Source organism: Scaptodrosophila lebanonensis, unplaced genomic scaffold, assembly GCF_003285725.1.
Source record: "Scaptodrosophila lebanonensis strain 11010-0011.00,11010-0021.00 unplaced genomic scaffold, SlebRS2 tig00000001-arrow-pilon, whole genome shotgun sequence".
Classification (NCBI taxonomy): Eukaryota; Metazoa; Arthropoda; class Insecta; order Diptera; family Drosophilidae; genus Scaptodrosophila; species Scaptodrosophila lebanonensis.
The window spans coordinates 3,972,208-3,991,123 of record NW_022060529.1 but is presented as its reverse complement, the minus strand read 5'-3'; the positions used below and the strand labels follow the sequence as shown (position 1 = coordinate 3,991,123).

At 36.6% G+C, this 18,916-nt stretch overlaps 1 long non-coding RNA gene across 1 annotated transcript; it reads left to right on the top strand.

The window, feature by feature from the left end:
- The first annotated feature begins 7,372 nt into the window (after positions 1–7,372).
- LOC115634011 lies at positions 7,373–8,458 on the top strand. Its single transcript, XR_003996400.1, has 4 exons — positions 7,373–7,430; positions 7,489–7,864; positions 7,933–8,272; positions 8,326–8,458. It is a non-coding gene; the product is annotated as an uncharacterized LOC115634011 (long non-coding RNA).
- Positions 8,459–18,916: the final 10,458 nt, after the last annotated feature.

Below are 18,916 nucleotides of genomic sequence, written 5' to 3'. Positions count from 1 at the left end.
CACTAATCGAGCACTTATTGACAAAAGAAAAGTATCAGCTTCAATTTGATAAGAAACTGCATGTGCAGATGTTCACTATAATGGCAACAGTTTGTCATAAAGTGACAATGAGTGGACTCCTGAACAAACTATAGCATTTTAAGACTCTTGGAAACGGTATATTGAGCTTCTCTAAATGAAGAGAGGTTTATAAGCTCCAAACAATGTTTTACAAACTGCGTTTCAAAGCCGTTTGTAGTTTTACGGCGCTTTTTTATAATTTTAATTTCAAGATAAAAGACATTATGGCCCAATGTCCATTGCAGATACCTGTTTCAAAAAATTGTGGGTACTGGCTAAATTAATTGCAATATTGATAGAGCCAAATGGAAATGTTAGACTGAAATGCACACCAAAAACACCGCCTCTTCCCCCGATTATGGTTACCCCAAGAGTTCGCAACCACCTTCTTAATCGGGGGAGTTGTGTCGCCATCTGCACGCGTTCATTTTGTGTTAAGCGAACTTTAGCCACAGTTTGACGGTTCCCCGCATGATTTTGCCAAAAAGAACCACCCAAAAGAAAATAGAGCATAAGAAAAAAGTTGGGAAAACATTTAAACTTGGCAGTTTAAATTGTCGCAAGCACTGGGAAAAAAATAAAAGCTACTAAGAGGGTGGTTTAATAAGTCTTGTAATAACTTCTGCTTTCAAAGTTATGGCGATAGTTTCATTTCATAAATGATTAAACTAAGAGACATTCTAACCAGCAAAATAAGATGAGCAAACCATTTAAATTAAGAGCAAAACCACCGAAGTTTACGCAAGACCTGCTTCATCGCATAGATCTGTTTAACACTGCAAATTCGGAAATTGACCGTGGCTATACCTCCAAAAATAAAGGACACTGGCTCTGAAGCAGGCAGTCAAGACGCTGACTTGCAAAAGGTCAAACGATAAGTCCACGAACAACTTTCACATTTTGAAAAGAATTAAATGTGGATGGATGAAAGGATATACTTGCACATTTGTCTAACGAAATGATTTAGCTTGAGTCTCTTTCGAAGATATTGATCAAGGACAAGAGTGGGATGAAAAATAGGGATTTATGAAACTACCCGCGTTCTTGGCAGGATGCGACTGTCAATTGCAAATGTCACCCGGCCATTGTTGGTTAAGGGGGGTGTTGGCTAGTTGATCCTGGTCTTTCCACTCGGCTGTGGCTGTCACTAATTCCCAGTGCGCGATTTACATTTCGTTTTCAATGCTTTTTGCACTTTGCTGACGGCAACACATTATTCTTTTTGCTTAATTTTTTAGCTTGCTAGTTTCAAGAGACCTGAAATAACGTTTTTATTTTGAATTGAACATTTTTTGCTATCTTGATGAAGCGTCAATAACAATCATATAGTTTTCCAATCAAACAATGTTTTTGGATATTATCCGATTTTTTGGTGGACAGTGTTTTTATACAGTTTTCCTTATACGATTTAAAAGGTTATGCCATGAATTTAAAACGATAAATTCATAGTTTACAGTAGGAAACAACTGAACGCGTAAAAATATACATTATTTAAATGTTTTTTGTATTTGAAAACTACATTGATTGTTCCATCTTTCATTTATTTTTGTTATGTTTTTTTTGGGTGCATTGAAAATTGAAACTATTCAAAAAATAAAACTGTGAACTATAGATAAGCTTTATCAATATGGATGGGGTGGAAAAAAAACCAAAAGCAGCTAGTAATGGAGTATACACATTAGTAATAGAGTATGCACATATTCTATTCCGTATTTTAAAATGCCTTTTGGATCAGAATATAATTTGACTTGAGACCTTAATATGCAACGATTTAAGATTTGTCGTCAAAATCTTGATTCGCAAAAATGTCGAAATTATATTCCTTTTCGTTTATTATTTTTGGCTCTTACTCATCCATAATTTAAATTTCATCCTCGAAGGTGAGCGGACCCAAAATTATAAATATTTATTTAAAAGCTGTTCCCGCTTTGATGGTTTTTATAAACTAGATGCTTGCTCTGTTGTGTGGTCCGGTGTTACGATATTCCAATTTATGGACATCTTGTGCCACAAGCAAAACTGCTCCATCAAATGCGACCAGAGCTGTGCTACGGGTATGTGCGAGTATATCAGGTGACGACCACACACGCAATGTTTGCAAGTGTAGTTCGGATTACACTGAAACAACGTTAGAAGCTCCGGCAGTAGCAGCAATAAGCTCATGAACAACCACAGCTACGCATGCAAATTTCTTCCTGGAGTTTTTGTTGCTACCTGCTTTCATATAAAGTTTTGGAGTGGGCGGGAAAAAGTGGAAGTGGGGAAGCGGCACAAGTGGAACTCTTGCTGTGTCTTATCATGTTAGTCGGCTTTATTTACAAGTAGTGTAAGCCAAGACCAACGCAACACACAATTACAACTTTCCGTTATTACAAGAACAACAACAACAACAACAACAGCAGCAGCAGCATCTACTACTACTATGCGTAGCTACAGTTTCATCTCATATGGGCATCAACTGCCAGAGCGTCAAAGATGTTGTCGCAGGAGTCTTTGTCTTCATATTAGTGCTCGACTATGTTGTCGTCTAATTTGTAAAATTATTCTCACGTACTTTCTTATTAGTTTGTTTGGCAATACAAAGTTTTGAAATGTTCGCAACACACCCATACCTGTTGTTCATTTCATGTGAGTATAACACAAGTCTTCCTACCCATGGTTGGGTGATATAGTAAAATTCAGATTTATCATAGAAATATTTATGATATTTGAATATTAGAATTTTCTAATTGATAACTTTTGCATTTGTTAAATGTGTTTTAAATCAGTTCTGCTGTGCAGTTAAATTTATTTGTATTAAGCCCAATTATATTTTATATTAATAAAATGTTTCTAATTAGCCTCTTTCATCTTCTCTATATGTCTAATTAGTCCGAGTGGCCAATTTTGTGATGTTTTTCAATTGTTTTGTCATTTCTCTATTGGCAATCTCTATTGTATCAGGCTCTTTCGAGGTACATTTGAGCCGAAAAATGCTTTAAGCTGAACGACTGTAGCAGATGGAGGAGTAGGTATAGGGTATGCAAGAGTCGCACTCATTTCCCTTTAATTATATATATAAATATTTCAATGTCGGGCTTGCTCGACATTCTTTAGGGCTTCCCCTATGAGCTACGAAGTGTCGAAACACGCACGGCTTTACATGGCGAAGAAATATAAGGAATTGATATTTATGACAATCGCGTGATGAGTAAAATTTTTAAGACAATATGAATTTAAGAGCAAGACTAACACAAACCTCATTACTCGTGGCTTTTGACTGTGGCGGAAAAAGCATATAAGCAGCAGCAATTAGTCTGAAAAAACTTTACAAATAAGCAATTAAACCATGCGCAACAAAAGTCTAATAATAAATAAAACTTAAAGACCTCACATCAATGAATTGGCGAGCAGACCAAGTGGGGCCGGAACAGAATGGAAAACATGTGGCGAATATATAAGTCAGAGCGGACAAACAGTTAGTTCCAGCAGTACTGCTGCGAAGTGTGGAAGTGTGGCGCACTTGCACTAATTCCTTAACATGTCACGAATCATATTGAACATGCTGCTGCCAAATGACGATGATGATGAGGATGCTTGATGATAGAAAAACTAGCAGAGGGAAACTGGAAATTAAGCAAAACAAGCCATGCTATCTGTCGTTTTTCTTTTGCTTCCGAACATTTAACTCATTTTCTACATGTGTTGCATATTAAGGAGAGCGGAAGAATGTGATAAATAGGTTGTTCGAGTAGTGTGAGCGTGCCCCATAAAGTATGTGTGTGCTAGTCGTGTATGTTGCGTTTCCGGTCTTGCCTGCTCATTTGGAGGGCCGCAGCCATCACAATTATAATTCGTCAAACGTGTGGCGCGGAAATTGTGTAATTTTTCACAAATTTTCATGCATGAACCGTCCCCTACTACGCTTGCAATATATTTTGCAGATTTTTTGCAGCACATTTTGCTGACTTATTGAGTGTTGGCTGCACATAAATAAATAGTACATATGTATATCAGTTCCCATAATATGAATAGCAAGGACAGCAAAAAGTACTGCAGCCAAACCAATTAAATGAAAGAATGCAAATAAAATGAAAAACCTCATGATCTTCCACTTGAAGAAACAGTAAGCCAGGCGAGCGGTGGCCAAAAAAATGATTAAATAATCAACAGCTCCCCCAAACGCAACATTTAAAATAGGTAGACAGACACGCATTTCCCCCACTCCCCAGCATCTGTACCAGGCCTTTCGTTTCCACTTCAGGACGGGCTCTGAACATTAAAAGGCTGCACATTTTAACCGCCATTAAGTCAAATGGATGAGCTTGTGTGCAATAAAATTTTTTTATTATTATCTGTCTCGCTGACGTGCTGGCTGTGTTGTGTCAAAAAATCCAGCAAATAAAATGGCATGTGAACAGTTAAAATATTTTAAACGGCTTTGAGGAATGTGTATTGCGCTATACGTCGTCCTTAAAAAGCGAAACACATGGAATTCAGGTCCTATTCCATTTATAACCTTTAAGCTGATGCGATTTACCTTCAGAACATAATGTAAATAAAAGATAGCATACTTTTAGGGTTCGCTGTTTATGTTTTATGTCCAAAAAGGTAATTCATATACAAACATACAACTATGTAGATTAAAATGTTAAGATTGGTAGTAGGAAACTAGTTTTATAATAATAAAATGTTCTATATATGCAAATATCTTGAGGAAAGTAAATATCAATTGCAAATAAATTAAACAAAAAATATAGCGGTAATTATTTTAACTCCAATCGAAAATGGATGCAAGAGTTACATATTTTGGCACATTCCATAAATTAATAATAATCAGATATCTTTTTATTCGTTATACTCCTCTACTCAACAATACAAGCTAACAGTGTTTTACGATCCAACGTTGTAGGGTGAAAGACCACATTGCTGTAGCTGCCTCGTATCATCGCAGACATCACAGTCTCACAGGCACAGACGTACAGAAATGATGGTTACAAAAACAATAAAAAAATGCCAAAAAGCGACAGCAACAAAAATTCGAAAAACAATTTTTTATTTGGCAAGCAATTTACACTTTGTGTTACCACGGCTATCATTTATATATGCAGATATATTTGAAAGCAGTTTTGTTTCCTTTTCCATTTAAAAAGTAGCGCTGCCATATTTAACACTTGACTTGTGCGAAATTTCATTAAAATATTAAATTTCGCCTTCTCCAAAAGGTTACAATGGTTATGTAAGGTACATTTAACATTAAGGTACATCCTTTATGACTGTAAGTCCTGCCAACTTAGAAAATAAATGAGGCATCAATCCTGGTTTCAAGCTAACTTCAGATGACATGAAAGAGTTTATATTGATATTTTAGCATTCAATTAATAATGCGTGGGATTACGACTTTGAAGAACTATGGTATTATGCCAAAACCTTCTTCATAGCTCGTGGTCTTATGTGTTCAGTATATGTATATAGGGCTTGTTCCATTCAAATTATTTAATAACGGCACAACATTGGACTTTACTGCTGCAGCAAATAAATGCTCCTGTCAACGACATGCGATACCAATCAGCGGCGACCCCAAACGCAGAAAACAATTTATTTAAATGGAGCGCGCACGTCACTTGAGGCCGTGGCTCTGGGTGCAGACAAAGTAGGGCGGGCAAAGGGTAGGCGTTCGGCAAAACAATTTCAACATGCAGCTCTGTAGAGGCCTTGTGAATTGTCAAAGTGACTTTCTGAGTCGCCAGCCCATCTAGGCGAAGTGGGTCTCATTTGTTATGCAAGCTACATTTCCGTTTCCGGTTAACGCACGCTGCAATGAAACGTCAACGTCAAATTTCAAAAGTAATTTACATTTGTTTGCTGATTAATTACAAACATGTACAAAAACGAGCTGAATATTTACGCTCGGACATTTAGCTGGACTTAAAAGTTTTATTTTACTTTCTTTGTAGTCTGTTTCGTCGATAAACAACCTTCGTTAAAAAGGTAAGGGATTCTGCAAACAGTTGGCCTATCGGAGCAGACCACTTTATCACAATGTCCCTAATCGTAAATCATTTTTTCATAAGATATAGATTCGAATAGTACACAAAAATGCAGGCTTTGTCTTCATAAGAAATAAGAAATGGTTTAAGTGGTGGAGGGCTTAAATATTTTAGGGATATTTTTTTTTATCAATACACTGAACGTTTTTTCCCAACAACCAGACAAGAAAATCACCCGATTTAGAGACTGCGACTCTAAAAAGAGTAAAAGGATATTGGAAGCAAAATATCGTATCGTATCCCCATATCTTATGTTTTGTGAGCTGAAGTATTGCTTTCGCCAAAAAGTTTTGTACCACAAAGTGTAAAAGGGTGAATCAGAAAGTCGAAACGAAAACAACTTTCAGTGTGATAGGGCGAGTCGATATACTCGTAGAAATGTCGGTCTATATGTCCAATAGCTGGTTGGGGCACTAAGCATAATATTTAGTATCTTATTGATAAGCAGAGCAATTAAACCATATGTAGTATAAAAAGATTCTTCATTTTATATCGCTGCTAAATGACCGAACTGTTTTGCTTATGAAGACCAAATTAATTAATTTGGTACTGAGATTTTGAGTTAAGTTTAGTTTTGAGTTGGAATAGGATTTTTAAGAGTTGGATGCAGGATGCTTGACAATGCGTATGGTCGCAAGCGTACTCTGGAATATATTCTCCTCTAGGGTGATGGACATGCACCCAAATTTTGTTTATTGATGCGAGTACAAGATTTTTTTAAGGAGTTCAGCCTTCCATTTTTTAAACTTAGCAGGCTACGTTGGAACTTCAAGACGATTGATGCAAAGCCTAATATGACATGTTTGAGTACAATGGTACAAATTTCAGTTTTTTCGAGCAGTAATAATATAACATAAATTTCACCAAAGATTTAATGATCGTAGCTGTTAAGGTCTGCTAAAAGTTCAGAGTTACTTAAGAAATCGAAAGGCTTTAATGAGAGCAATTTTTAAGTCAATTGTTCCCATTGTAGTAATTATATTATTAAGATAATTTTAAATACTGTTAGAAAGACTTATGTTTGCAAGAGAAAATGTGGATTCATGGTTTCAAACAATCATTGAAACTATTGGCAGCTTTATGTTTACCTCTAGGGCACAAAATGCTTTTGCGTTCGTTATATACTTATACATTTGTTAATGCATATTTATGCTGATTGTTTTCAAGTATGGAGCCCATTGTACTTAGGAGAATATACATTTTTCAATCGACTCCAGTAGGCCAGGTTGTTCGATTGTCAAGACCCCCAAAATAAGAATTGTTGTGTATTCATTCTCAATCCAGAGCTCGAGCTGAACGCATCGTAAACAGCAAAACGAAATAAATTTACAAATATTTTTGGTGAGTAGAAATAAAAATAAATTTCGGTGCCCACCCACTACTAACATTTCCTTCTCAGATTAAGTGAACTTAATACACTACAATCCAACATGTCTGACGCTCCAGCAGCAGCATCATCCACTAGCAAGTCAGGAGCAGTGCAGTTCACACCAAATGCCTGGTTGACTGGAGTAGCAGTCGCTTTTTATTCGACTCGGGTCTTGTGGGCGAAGTTGCGCGAAATGGGCGTGATTCCGTCGCTGGGTAGAGGCAAGCAAGATGCCGGCATGGGCGAAAATGATGCACTGTCCCAAGATGCTGTTGAGGAGATGATTCAAGTGGGACTGTTGCCCGAGGCTGAAGCGACAGGACAGCTTTTGCCCATGGACCCTGTAGCGCAGGGAACTGATTGTCTACGTTTGTAGGCGGCAGTAGAACTATACAAAAAAAAGCTCGTAAGTTTAAAGCCGAAGTAGTGTTTGGTGATACTGTTTTGTGATCTGACAGAGTTTCGTTTATGTAGGTTCAATTTTTTGTTTGCATACCTTTTACAATAAGAGAGTAAATCCGAAAGACGGATTCAAGGATACAAACAACAAATTACTTTAAGAAACCGTTCCTCACCACACACCAAGTACCGAATTAGCGCAATTCAAGAGAAAGAGAGAGAGAGACATTGTAGGACGACACTGCAATGCCATTAAAGGTAGAAAAAAGGTTTGGATTATTTACATTCGCAAATTTTCGTTTTACCATCAAAGAGAACAACACCTTAAAAATGAAAAAACAATATTGAAGAGGAATCAAAACAAACGATAGATAAAACGGACACGAAACAAATTGTATTACCATTGATAGTATGGGTAAGCAATGCTTTCGATGTTGAAATGCAAATAAAACTATTCGTATTTCTTAGCTATGCAATAACACAATGGCTAGGGTTATGCCTCCTACTATAGTTAAACCAAAATTTCTGCATCAAAATTTGTTGTGATGAAGCTTTTGATCTGATATTTGTTTAAATAAATGAATAGTTATATTTCGGCAAATGACTTTGTTTTTGTCTACAACGCACAGAGAATTGGCTCAAAGAATGGGTTTAAAGATTTTGTGGTTTACTAAAGGAATTCATTTCTGCAGCTTTTGAGTTCAGGACTGAACCGACTGCCTATCTTTATGTTTATTGTTAAAATAAGGGATTGTGCAAGGTGTAATCAGTCACGCATCTCTTCAGGTGTACAAATTATTCTTGTTGGTCTACACGTGGCTCTGTTCTCCTTTATAAAAGGGTACGAGCTACTTATATCCATGTAGGGAGCTCACCAAACTACACGCGGTCGCAGTTCGGTCCCCCTTCTCTGTCACTTCTTTTTTTTTCTTCTTGATAACCGTTTCTTAAAAAAATTAATTAATTGAGTTTTTTGAACTGCAAATTAGATACGCTTCTCTTATCGTAGGTATAACCAGTCCAAGCACTTAAGATCAAAATTGTAAACGTCTCAAAAACCAAGCACACTTCACAACAACATTAAAGCCAATGAGGCATCCTCAGCATCAGGCCAACAGCCAGACGCAGCAGGAGCAGCCGGTAATGAAGACAAAGCTGGCAAGCAAATAAACGCTTCTGCTATGTGTTGGATGGTTGGGGTTCGGTTTCGGGTTGGGGCAGGTGCTGGTTAGTCTTAGCTCATTGCTCTACGCTCAGGTAAAAATAAATTGTAAATAATTCCGTTTATGCGGTATACGCGTCCAAGGAAGACAAAACACATAAAACTACCAACTATTTGGGTTGCGGACACGAATACGGACGCAAATGTGAATAGAGTTTGGGTTTGATTTTGGGGCTGGCCCTCTGGCTGGCCAAAACAAGTATTGCTCGAGCTTACTATGCCGTCGAGGGGTTGGCACTGGCATTTCTAGACGCTGCAGGTCATTTTCATTGCAGCCGTGGCATACGTAATTGAATAGCAGACTGGGCCCCTTGCGGGGGGAGATATCTTCAGGTTTCAGGATGGAGCAAAGACAGGCAAGCCGAGTAGTGTAAACGCGCCAGTGTTGGATTAATTTTTAATGAATTCTGTTGCTCCTTTTTATTTGGCGTCTTGAACTTTTCTTGTTCAAGCATTTTGTATATGTTGTCTTTATTTGCGCAAGTCGACATAAAATATACCATTCAAGACATATGAGACATATAACAACTGTCTGAGGAGCCGAATTTTTGCACTTACCGCACACCGTAGTTCATGGACTTATCAAAACTTTATAAAAGAACAAGATTACAACAAATATCCTTTACTAGAAATATCTGCTCTTGAATAGTATACATCTATGAGTTTAAATAAACTAGTGGACTTCACATTTCTCCCCATTCAGCTATTGAGTCTGTATTTCCGCGCTTATCTATGGTTATTTCCCATTCTTTACCTCAAAATTTATTTCGAAACGAAAGACCACCAATTCACCTATACTTAATCGCTATAGACTTAGCAAATTTATAAAGATATTACAACGAGCGTCAGAACCACTATATATAAGCAAAGGAAAAGCCTTCTCTGCACTTTAATATTTATTTTATTTTAAGTTCCAAAGTATTTTAGATCCTCCGTGGGAATGAACCGTTTTTAAAAAGCTTCAATAGTTGTGGTAGTTGCGGCTAAAAATTAAATGTTATGTCAAAAGCTAAAAATCCTGTACATTGAAATAGATCTTATGAAATATTAACGTAATCAAAACGTATTCAAAATGTTCACTTTTTGTTAATCTACGTTCTAATTTTCTTTTCTTCTTTAATTTAAAATAGAAAAAGATATTAAATTAGATAGAATTTATTTAACAAACAAATTGTGAGAGCAAGTTGCCCTTGAAATGAGATTAAGAGTTTAAAATATGTTAATGGGTAAACGTTCCCGGCAATATCAAAATTAGTAGGTATAAAATAAAAACAAAAAGTAATGGAAAATGTTAAGCGTATGTCCAGCCAGTCCATTCTTTTGAGCGTGGTATTGGGACTAATTGGTTTTTATTATAAACTTGGTAAAAAGTGTGCAGCTGTTCAAACACGAAATATCGCCCAAAGGAGCGTCAGAAAAATGTTGTTAACAAGCTTTACAGTCACATTTTGGTGCACAAAGCGTAAACTAAGTAATGCAGGGAGCCTGCAAGGCAAAGGCTTGGCAAAGGGAAAGTGCATTAAACGAGGCTGCAGATAAATATTGGGGCTCGGGAAAAGAATGAAACAGAGCAGACAGAGGAGCAGGCAGCAAAGACAGCGTATTAAGACGCCTCCTGAATATTAAATGGGGCACCAGCTCTCTCGGAAAAGTAATAAAGCGTCACAAGCCAGCCACGATGCTGACCTCGCCGTTGTCGGTGCCAAAGGCAAATGCACACCCAAAGCGAAATCAGTCAGCAAGAGTAATAGAAATTGAAGCTATGTACATATAAGTACTCGTAGTCGAAGAACACACGGCATTGCATGCTTTTAGGCGGCGACTTGAACGAGCACCACTTGCAGCTAGAGATGGACCAAGTTGTCGATTTGTATGCAAATAATAGTCACGGGATTACACACTAACTACGCGTCGCAATTTATCAGAAGAACTACACCAACGACTGAGTGATGCAAACAAGAAATAATAATGCTTCATTTACGGCTTTTTTTGATAAACAAAGTTCAGTTGGAAGATATACTACAATATATCAAAATCATTATACCCTTTTGGGGTAAAAGAGTACACTACACTTTAAAAAAAATATAAATATAAAAGCGACTTTAAATTGAAAACAAACTAAAATGTAGGATTTTCTAAAAAATTAACATCCATTTGTCTCAGCTATATGCTTACTTTTGGGGTACTCTATAATTAAACCAATTTATATATAAAAGCGACTTCAAATTAAAAACAAACTTAATTTTAGAATTGACAGCCCTCTATCCAAGTTTCACGAAAATAATAAAAGAAAACATCCATTTATCTTAGCTATATGCATACCTTTGGGGTAAAAGTTTAATCTGCACCTAACCAAATGTAAGTATATATTACAAAAATGGGACACGATTTTAATTCAAAAATGAACTGAGTTTATTGTTGAACATTATGCTTATTTATTCAAAATTGTTACTAGAGATCTTATTTTCTATATTCCACATCTACTTTCCCTTTCTGCAGTTCCCTTTAATTTACATTAGATACGGGTAAAACCGCCTTCTCTAATTTCTATCGCCTTTCGCCTTTCTATACCCTTTTTTCTTGCACTCATATGTGGGTGCACTAATATTTTTAACCTGCTTGAGCAGTCGACGTTTTATCTTCTTGTGTCTAACTTTCAAAAGGAAACTGCATGTACTGGACAATTTGCAATTTACATTTTCTTACTTAACAAATCATTTGGTATTGATTATATATTTGCTTTAAACACACTTGTATAGTTAATTGACTTTGAACTATTATGCCTTGTCCCAGAAGGGGGCAAATGGGAACTTATAATACGATCGAACCTACGGCTTATACCCATCTCTACGTGCAACTCAGCTTGTGTTGATTACGAATACGCAGTGTTGACCGCAGGCTGAAATCGCTGTCGAGGTCATCGTCGAACACCGTCGCGACGGTCGATGGTGGATAGTCGTTCCGCATACGTAAGCAGTCTAGCAACAACAGTAAGAGCAATATGAATTCTATGTGGCAGCTACTGATGATGAGACCCTTTGGTATAATTTTGCGCAGACAGATGGTAAGAACGTGAGGAGGGGTGGAGGAGGGAGGTGAGGATGGATGAGGAAAAAGCGCAAGTTGCTCAAATATTTGAACAAATTTCAATTTATTTGACAAACAATTTTACAATGGTGTGCATTAGTTTTGTTCAATGAATTATTGCTTCATATGGGTAGATTATGTTCGAATATTAAATGGGTTACTTGTGCTCTAATTCATGTTGTGGTGTTTGGAAATTTGAAGACATTTTTATATGCAGTATTGAACAGAAAACTTAACCTGATTATCAAGGGAGATTAGCCAGAATACCATATCTTTCACAAAATCGAGCCAGACAGAAGAATTACTTGAACTAAAACTGAACGTATTGAGCGGATCAGAGGCGCTGCAATCCAAGGTGATAATCAAATTTCTGTTCAAACTGAACCTTAGCATTGAAATTATTGAAATTTTATTATTGTTTAGTGGTAAATAGTGAAAGGCTGAAATAGTCTGTTGAATGTATAACCATTTGGGGTACAGGAATATAATGAAATTCTCCATTATCGACTGTCCCAAAAGCCCAATTACACGAATACACAGATTTATACTATGCCAGTTGAAATGTTCGTTCGTTGTGACTTATAGCTTGGGTAGAATTTGATTGCTCGCTTAAGCTGAGTTTTGAGAAATCAGCAAAATCTCCATTCACCAGAATGTAGGTCCCTACGGACAATCTAATAATCTGTCTTAGTTACTCATAAATTCGTAGAACATATTTAAACTTGCTTGTGTAGCTGAAAAAAAAAATCTTCAAATATAAAGGATTATCATATCGTATATTCGTAGACTGTTGTGGAGCATAGAAATGAAAGAAAAGCTTATTCTTTCAACGATTATTACGGATTTCCTCAAACAGTTTCATCTAATCCGACGTGTAAATGCAAGCGGGGCTACGCAGGAATTTCTGAAGCCACCTGAAATAATTTCTATGCGGCATAAGCGCACATGAAGCCGTTGAAGTGTATTTATTGCTGAAAAGTTAAACAGTTCCGAGTTTGTCAAATTTTGTGTGCGGCATAAACACCTCCTTGTATTAGTTTGCGCTGAAGCTCTTTGTTGTAAATTGGAAAATATGCAAATCAGCTTACGCTTCGCTGACCGACAAGGACAACAGCAAAAACAGCAACGTCAGAATACTTGCATTCATTTGTGGTTTGTCTGGCACTCCGACTTGGCTTGGCTGTATCCTGGCAACTACTTCTAGTTAGATTTGTGGGTTATTTTCATGGCACGTGACCCGCAAAACGCCTTTATGTACCTCCTCTCATTAAAGCGCTTCATTTAATTCTTTCTTTTGTAACACACTGTGAGTGGTGAGAAAATTAATTGTTGCTTTACTAATTTGAAAAACATTTTGAATACTATATCTATACTTATACTTAATACTGTGGAAATGAAGCCCCTATAAAGCATGTCTCGTAACCTAAATGTCTGCTTTACTATATAATAGCTATTCGGGAGAGTTCCAATTCTTTCCTCAGTAGAATATAACAGAATTCCATTGACAACCAAAACCATATGTTTTTAAAATATTGATTAAGTAAATGAATCACTGGAGAAAGAAACCAATTATTAAATAGAATGACATACACAATTCATTAACAAAGAAAGCACCAAACGCAGATGTAATAGAGTGTTGATTTCTGGATGAAAACCAATTGAACAACTTCATAATATTTTCAAAGCAATAAATTAATATATAAATAAATTATATAATAAATAAAAACAATAAAATGATTATATAAATTGATACAAATACTTGTAATTTGTGGATGGATCGAATTTTTAAACAAAGAAAGTTTATGGAACTTTATGGTATATTTTCTTGTACATCAAATCGTGGGCAGTGAGACTATGCCAATATAGAGAATAACAATAACAAAACAAGTGGAAACCTCCTCAAAAACCACCAATCAAAAGCTTATACTGGTATGTATTTGTGTGTAAATGTGTAAAAATTAAAAACTTACAGCCAGAAAAACTCGACTCTTACTCCGCACCCAACAAGGGGATCGGGAACCTAAATAGCAAAACAAATCCATTTTAATGTGGCACGGAGGGACAGAGCTTGCGGCAACCAACACAAAATGTTGATATAAAAAGTGACAAAGTTAAATTCGAAACTCATAAATTGGCTTATTCACTTAACTGTTAACGGATTTGGCCGGCGTATCAGGGGGCGAAGGCAAGGCGAGGCGGTGCCGTTGTAGGACAAACTTTTGTGTCAATGCGCCATTTTGTTTGGCAGAAACTGTGGCTAATAATGGCGGCGACCCTCGGCGAGTCATTGATCAACGAGCAGTGCAGGACACAACTAAAAGCAAGCCGGTCAAGGCTTCTGTGACTCCAATTGCCAGCAAACTTTGCTTTCATTGGTGTTGTTGTCTCTGTGCGTTTGAACTTTTTGCATCATCGCTCAATCAGTGTTAGTCAACGACTGTCGATTCGGGCCTTCCTTCAACTTTGCTGCAGTTTTAGTTTCAACTATTTGATGACTTTCTTAGGCTCGGTCGCCTTAAAGGGTCCGCCACTATAACCAGAACCAAAAGCTAGTGTTTTTTTTTTTTTGCTGGCTGTCGGAGCACATGTTGCATACAAAACCGAAACTTTACAGCGCACCAATTCCGCGAGGCGACACACGCCACTTTTCCGTTGTTGCTGCCACTGCGGCCATTTGCAAAAAATTGCAGCTCATTAGTGGAAATATACAAAAAATATATAAAAAAATGTTTCCTGCCCCTCACTAGCTATACAGTGGCGCACACTCGTGTTTTGTGGCATAAGTTACTTATATCCAATAAGTTCTTAAGCCAGCACTTCAATGAATAAAGCTTTATCACATAGCATATACATTTTTATACTTTTTAGGACAAAATCGTATACCAGAAAGGGGCATCACTAAGTTTTTGAAAAGTCGTCCATTTCGATGACATCATTCCTGCGAAAACGTCAAAATTGTTCTTCCAAAAGTGCAAAGTAGAACGTTATACTCGGCACAAATTTGATCCGGAAATAGGAGTCAAAAATCTACCGGGTCTTTCTATAAAGCTAAATCCTTCTAATTTTAGGTTTCAGTTAAAAATGCAATTTTTGCAGCACAAAAATAGGAAAACAAGAAATTGTTGAAGGACTTCAACTCTCATTGTTAGGTTCTCTAACATCGTCGATTGACAGCTAAAGGCATTGCTCCTGCTGCTCCTGCTTTCTTATGGATCAGTCAATGCCATTTAAAGAGAAGTTTTGTGCCTCGCACTCTCCGGGTCCAAAAATATTGCACCACTGCACTTGTTCTTTGTTCCGCAACCACCGTATTGGAGTGGGACTTCTGAACATTTAAAAAATTGAAAAACCACATTTGGTTTTATAAAATATGAAAGAAAAAATTTCCTTTAATTACATATTTTTACATAAGAACTTAAATTCAACTAATTTTAATTTCTTTCTAAAAATATAGATTTTTGAGAAGTGCTTTTTTAAAGGGAAACTCAGCTTACTACTGTAGAAGACTTAAGAATTTTATTGTGGGTTAATCATGTGTAGTCAAAGGGGAAAAAGACCTTTCTTTGGTTTCTAGGAAAAAGACACTATTTAACGTTTTATATGAGCCTCCGATTTTATTTATTTTTTGTTGTTCAAATGTTGCTTTATTTAGGAACAATTATTAAATCAGTTAATCATCTTACAAAGGACAAGATTACTCAGAAATTAAGTTATTGATGTGAATTTAGAGCGAAAACTTCTACAGCTTTGAATGGAAAGTAATGTTTTTGGTGAATAATTTAAATTGTTTTGTTTGTTTTTTTTTTTTTTTTGAGCCAACAATATCAGCAGGATATTCAAAATTGTAATGTGTGCACACGTGCTTGGTTTGGCTTAATATATCTATGTCATAACTAAAATAGTTGGATGAAGAGAGAGCGGCTGTGCCTGATTTATGGTACTATATTTATGGTACTATACATATTTATACTCTTCCTTCCCACTGTGCGATTAGCTGCTGGCAGCGTGCTCAGACAAGCAGCTGCAACTTATGCGAGTTTCTTGCAAAAGTGCTGATTAAAGAGTTGCGCGCCAGAGCGTGTTGGAGTAGATGCCGTTGAAATAAAACACACCTGCTTCGGTTCACAAGGCGCTTTAATGTCTGCGGATGCTGTATGCGAGTGTGTGTGTGTGTGTGCGTATGTGTGTGTGTGTGTAGAAGTATCTGTGTGTATGCCTGGAATGACCGCACTGCCGCGTTTATCGCATAATTAATTAGAAATTATACGCACAATGCATATGTAAGTTGCATATTAGCCACTGCATGCAACCACAAATACACACACAGTTGGGCCCAGTTATCGCCGGTCGGTCAATGTGTGTGTAAATGTAAATAAATTAGTGACATCTGCAGGCCACAAGCTGCTGTCACAACTCGGTCAAGCCCTCGTACTCGTACTTACTTGCATCTCACAGGCAGTCGACGGGCAGTCAATTAAAAAGCAAGCGGGCATCTTCCTCACCTCAAACTTATGGGCACACGAACCAGCTATTAGGTTTATGAGACCTTGCAGAACAACAGGACGAGCATCCGAGGGAACTCGAAGCAATTGGGAACACGTGTCACAAGCATTATGCTGTCAAGCATCCGGCATTGATTGCAGCACTTTTTTATTCGATGAGACTTTGGCAACTCGCTGCAAATCTCTGCGGATTGTTTTGCAATTTTATTTATTTGATAAACTGCACTGGAGGGCAGCAAATAGCAGCGTAGCAAGCGGAAAAGCCAAATGCAATTTTCCAGTTAAGCACAGCATTTTGGGATTATTCGGAGCTTGTTTCTATTACATTTTTACGCTGATTTTGCAAAACTTTGCCTTCAATTACCAGAAAGTGTGAGGGCTACACTATATACTTGTATGTATGTCATTCTGGTTTGTTGTGGTGGTGTGTATTTAAGACACAAAGTGTGTATATTTTTACCCAAATGTATTTCATTAAATTTAATGATTAAGTTTTAGTTTATAGTGTGACGAAATACTTTTTGTGACGGAAACGGTTTTGTTTAAAGCAATTATTGATAGTTCACGAACTCTTCTATTGTACACTGATAAAAAAAAACCACGTCAATTTCAATATTTACACATAGATTTAACTATTATTTAATTTTAGTAGACATACAATTTTGAATTTAATATTCAAATATTACTTCACAAGTGATGATGTGGAGACGAGGGTTGATTCACGCCAAATTTATTTTTTGTAATTACAAGTATAATATACTTACTAATGCATATTTTATTTATGTATTTATATTTTTTTATATAGAACCCATTTTTAGCAGAACGTAATTTTAAAGTTCTTTTGTTATTATGAATTAATTATCTTGATGTTTTTTATGTCATTTAGTATGGAAATAGTTTGGATAAATATTAATATTAAAAGTGAAGCAGCAGCTGATTGAATAAAACCTCATTGACACATACCTAACGACCATACAGCCGCTGAAAATCGACTTGAGAATTCTAGTCAATTAAATTTAATATAGCTCTATTAAATTTATATTTAAATCGACTACAAAAAACTTCAAATTAAAGTTGAGAAAAATATTATAATTTATTATGGAATATAGTCCTTTCAACTAATTGTTTTTTGAAGTGTGTGCATATTAATATTTAATATGGTTCAACGTTAAATGGAATATGACACACTTTAATAACGAAGTTTTACAGTTTGTTTTGTATATTATTCTTATTAAAATCGCTAATTGAATATGTGTTTAGTAAAATTTACGATGTTTATATTTGATGTGAATATGAAATAGTAGAACATTAAATATAATATGAAAATATTCATCTGTACTATGCAATTTATTTATTAGCGGACAACAAAAACAATTGAATTTCTATTAAATATCGGACGGCGTCTGCACCTAGATCTACTTCTTTAGCATTCTTTAAGCTGTTGATTATGTGTTCAACATTAGTTATTGCTGCACTGTATAGCATTTATTTTGAATTAAATATTATCATGATTCCGAGCCAAAATGAATTGAAAAGTAGTGCACCCATCTCGATTTAATAAACTGGCTCCACCAACAAAAAATTCCGGCTATCTATCGCTTTATGCATTTCTAGCAAATGAAGTGCTTGGAATTTTTCCTCTTGCACTCAGAGAAGTTGTTTGCTTTACTCCATCGGCAAAGAGCCATTAAAATGAACAAAATTGGTGACAATTTCTGGCGTCGAAACACTTACAAGAGCACTTTACTCATATTTAGGGTACAACTCGTTGAGGCCAGCAATAACGCAACAACAAATGCCTAAGGGTCGCTCGACATTGCCAGCCGGTGTCTTGGACATGTTGGGGTGCTGGCTTACGCTTCCTGTCATTGAAAATAATGACGTTGCGAGTGGATGGGGAGCTCTGGCCCAAGTATCTCTATCGGCGTTTGTCTTAAACAGAGTTTATGCGATAGGCGCGTGTCAAGGCATATTGGTTTAATTTTTGTTTCTAACACCTTGTCGGCTGGCAAACACCTCATTATTTATTTAACCGAAAGCCTTTTTACCGAAGTCTTCAAAACATTTGTGCTGTGCATTCAAATTCCCGAAGTTGTGCTCCCTCGAAATTGTAACAATTGTAAATTCCTGCGGCGTAATACATACAATTTGGTGGCCCACGTAGAATATGAAAAAGAAAGCATGCCTGTAGCTCGAACTTTGACGGAAGTGTGGGGAGGAGGCTCTAATTCTCGGCATTGCTGCCATT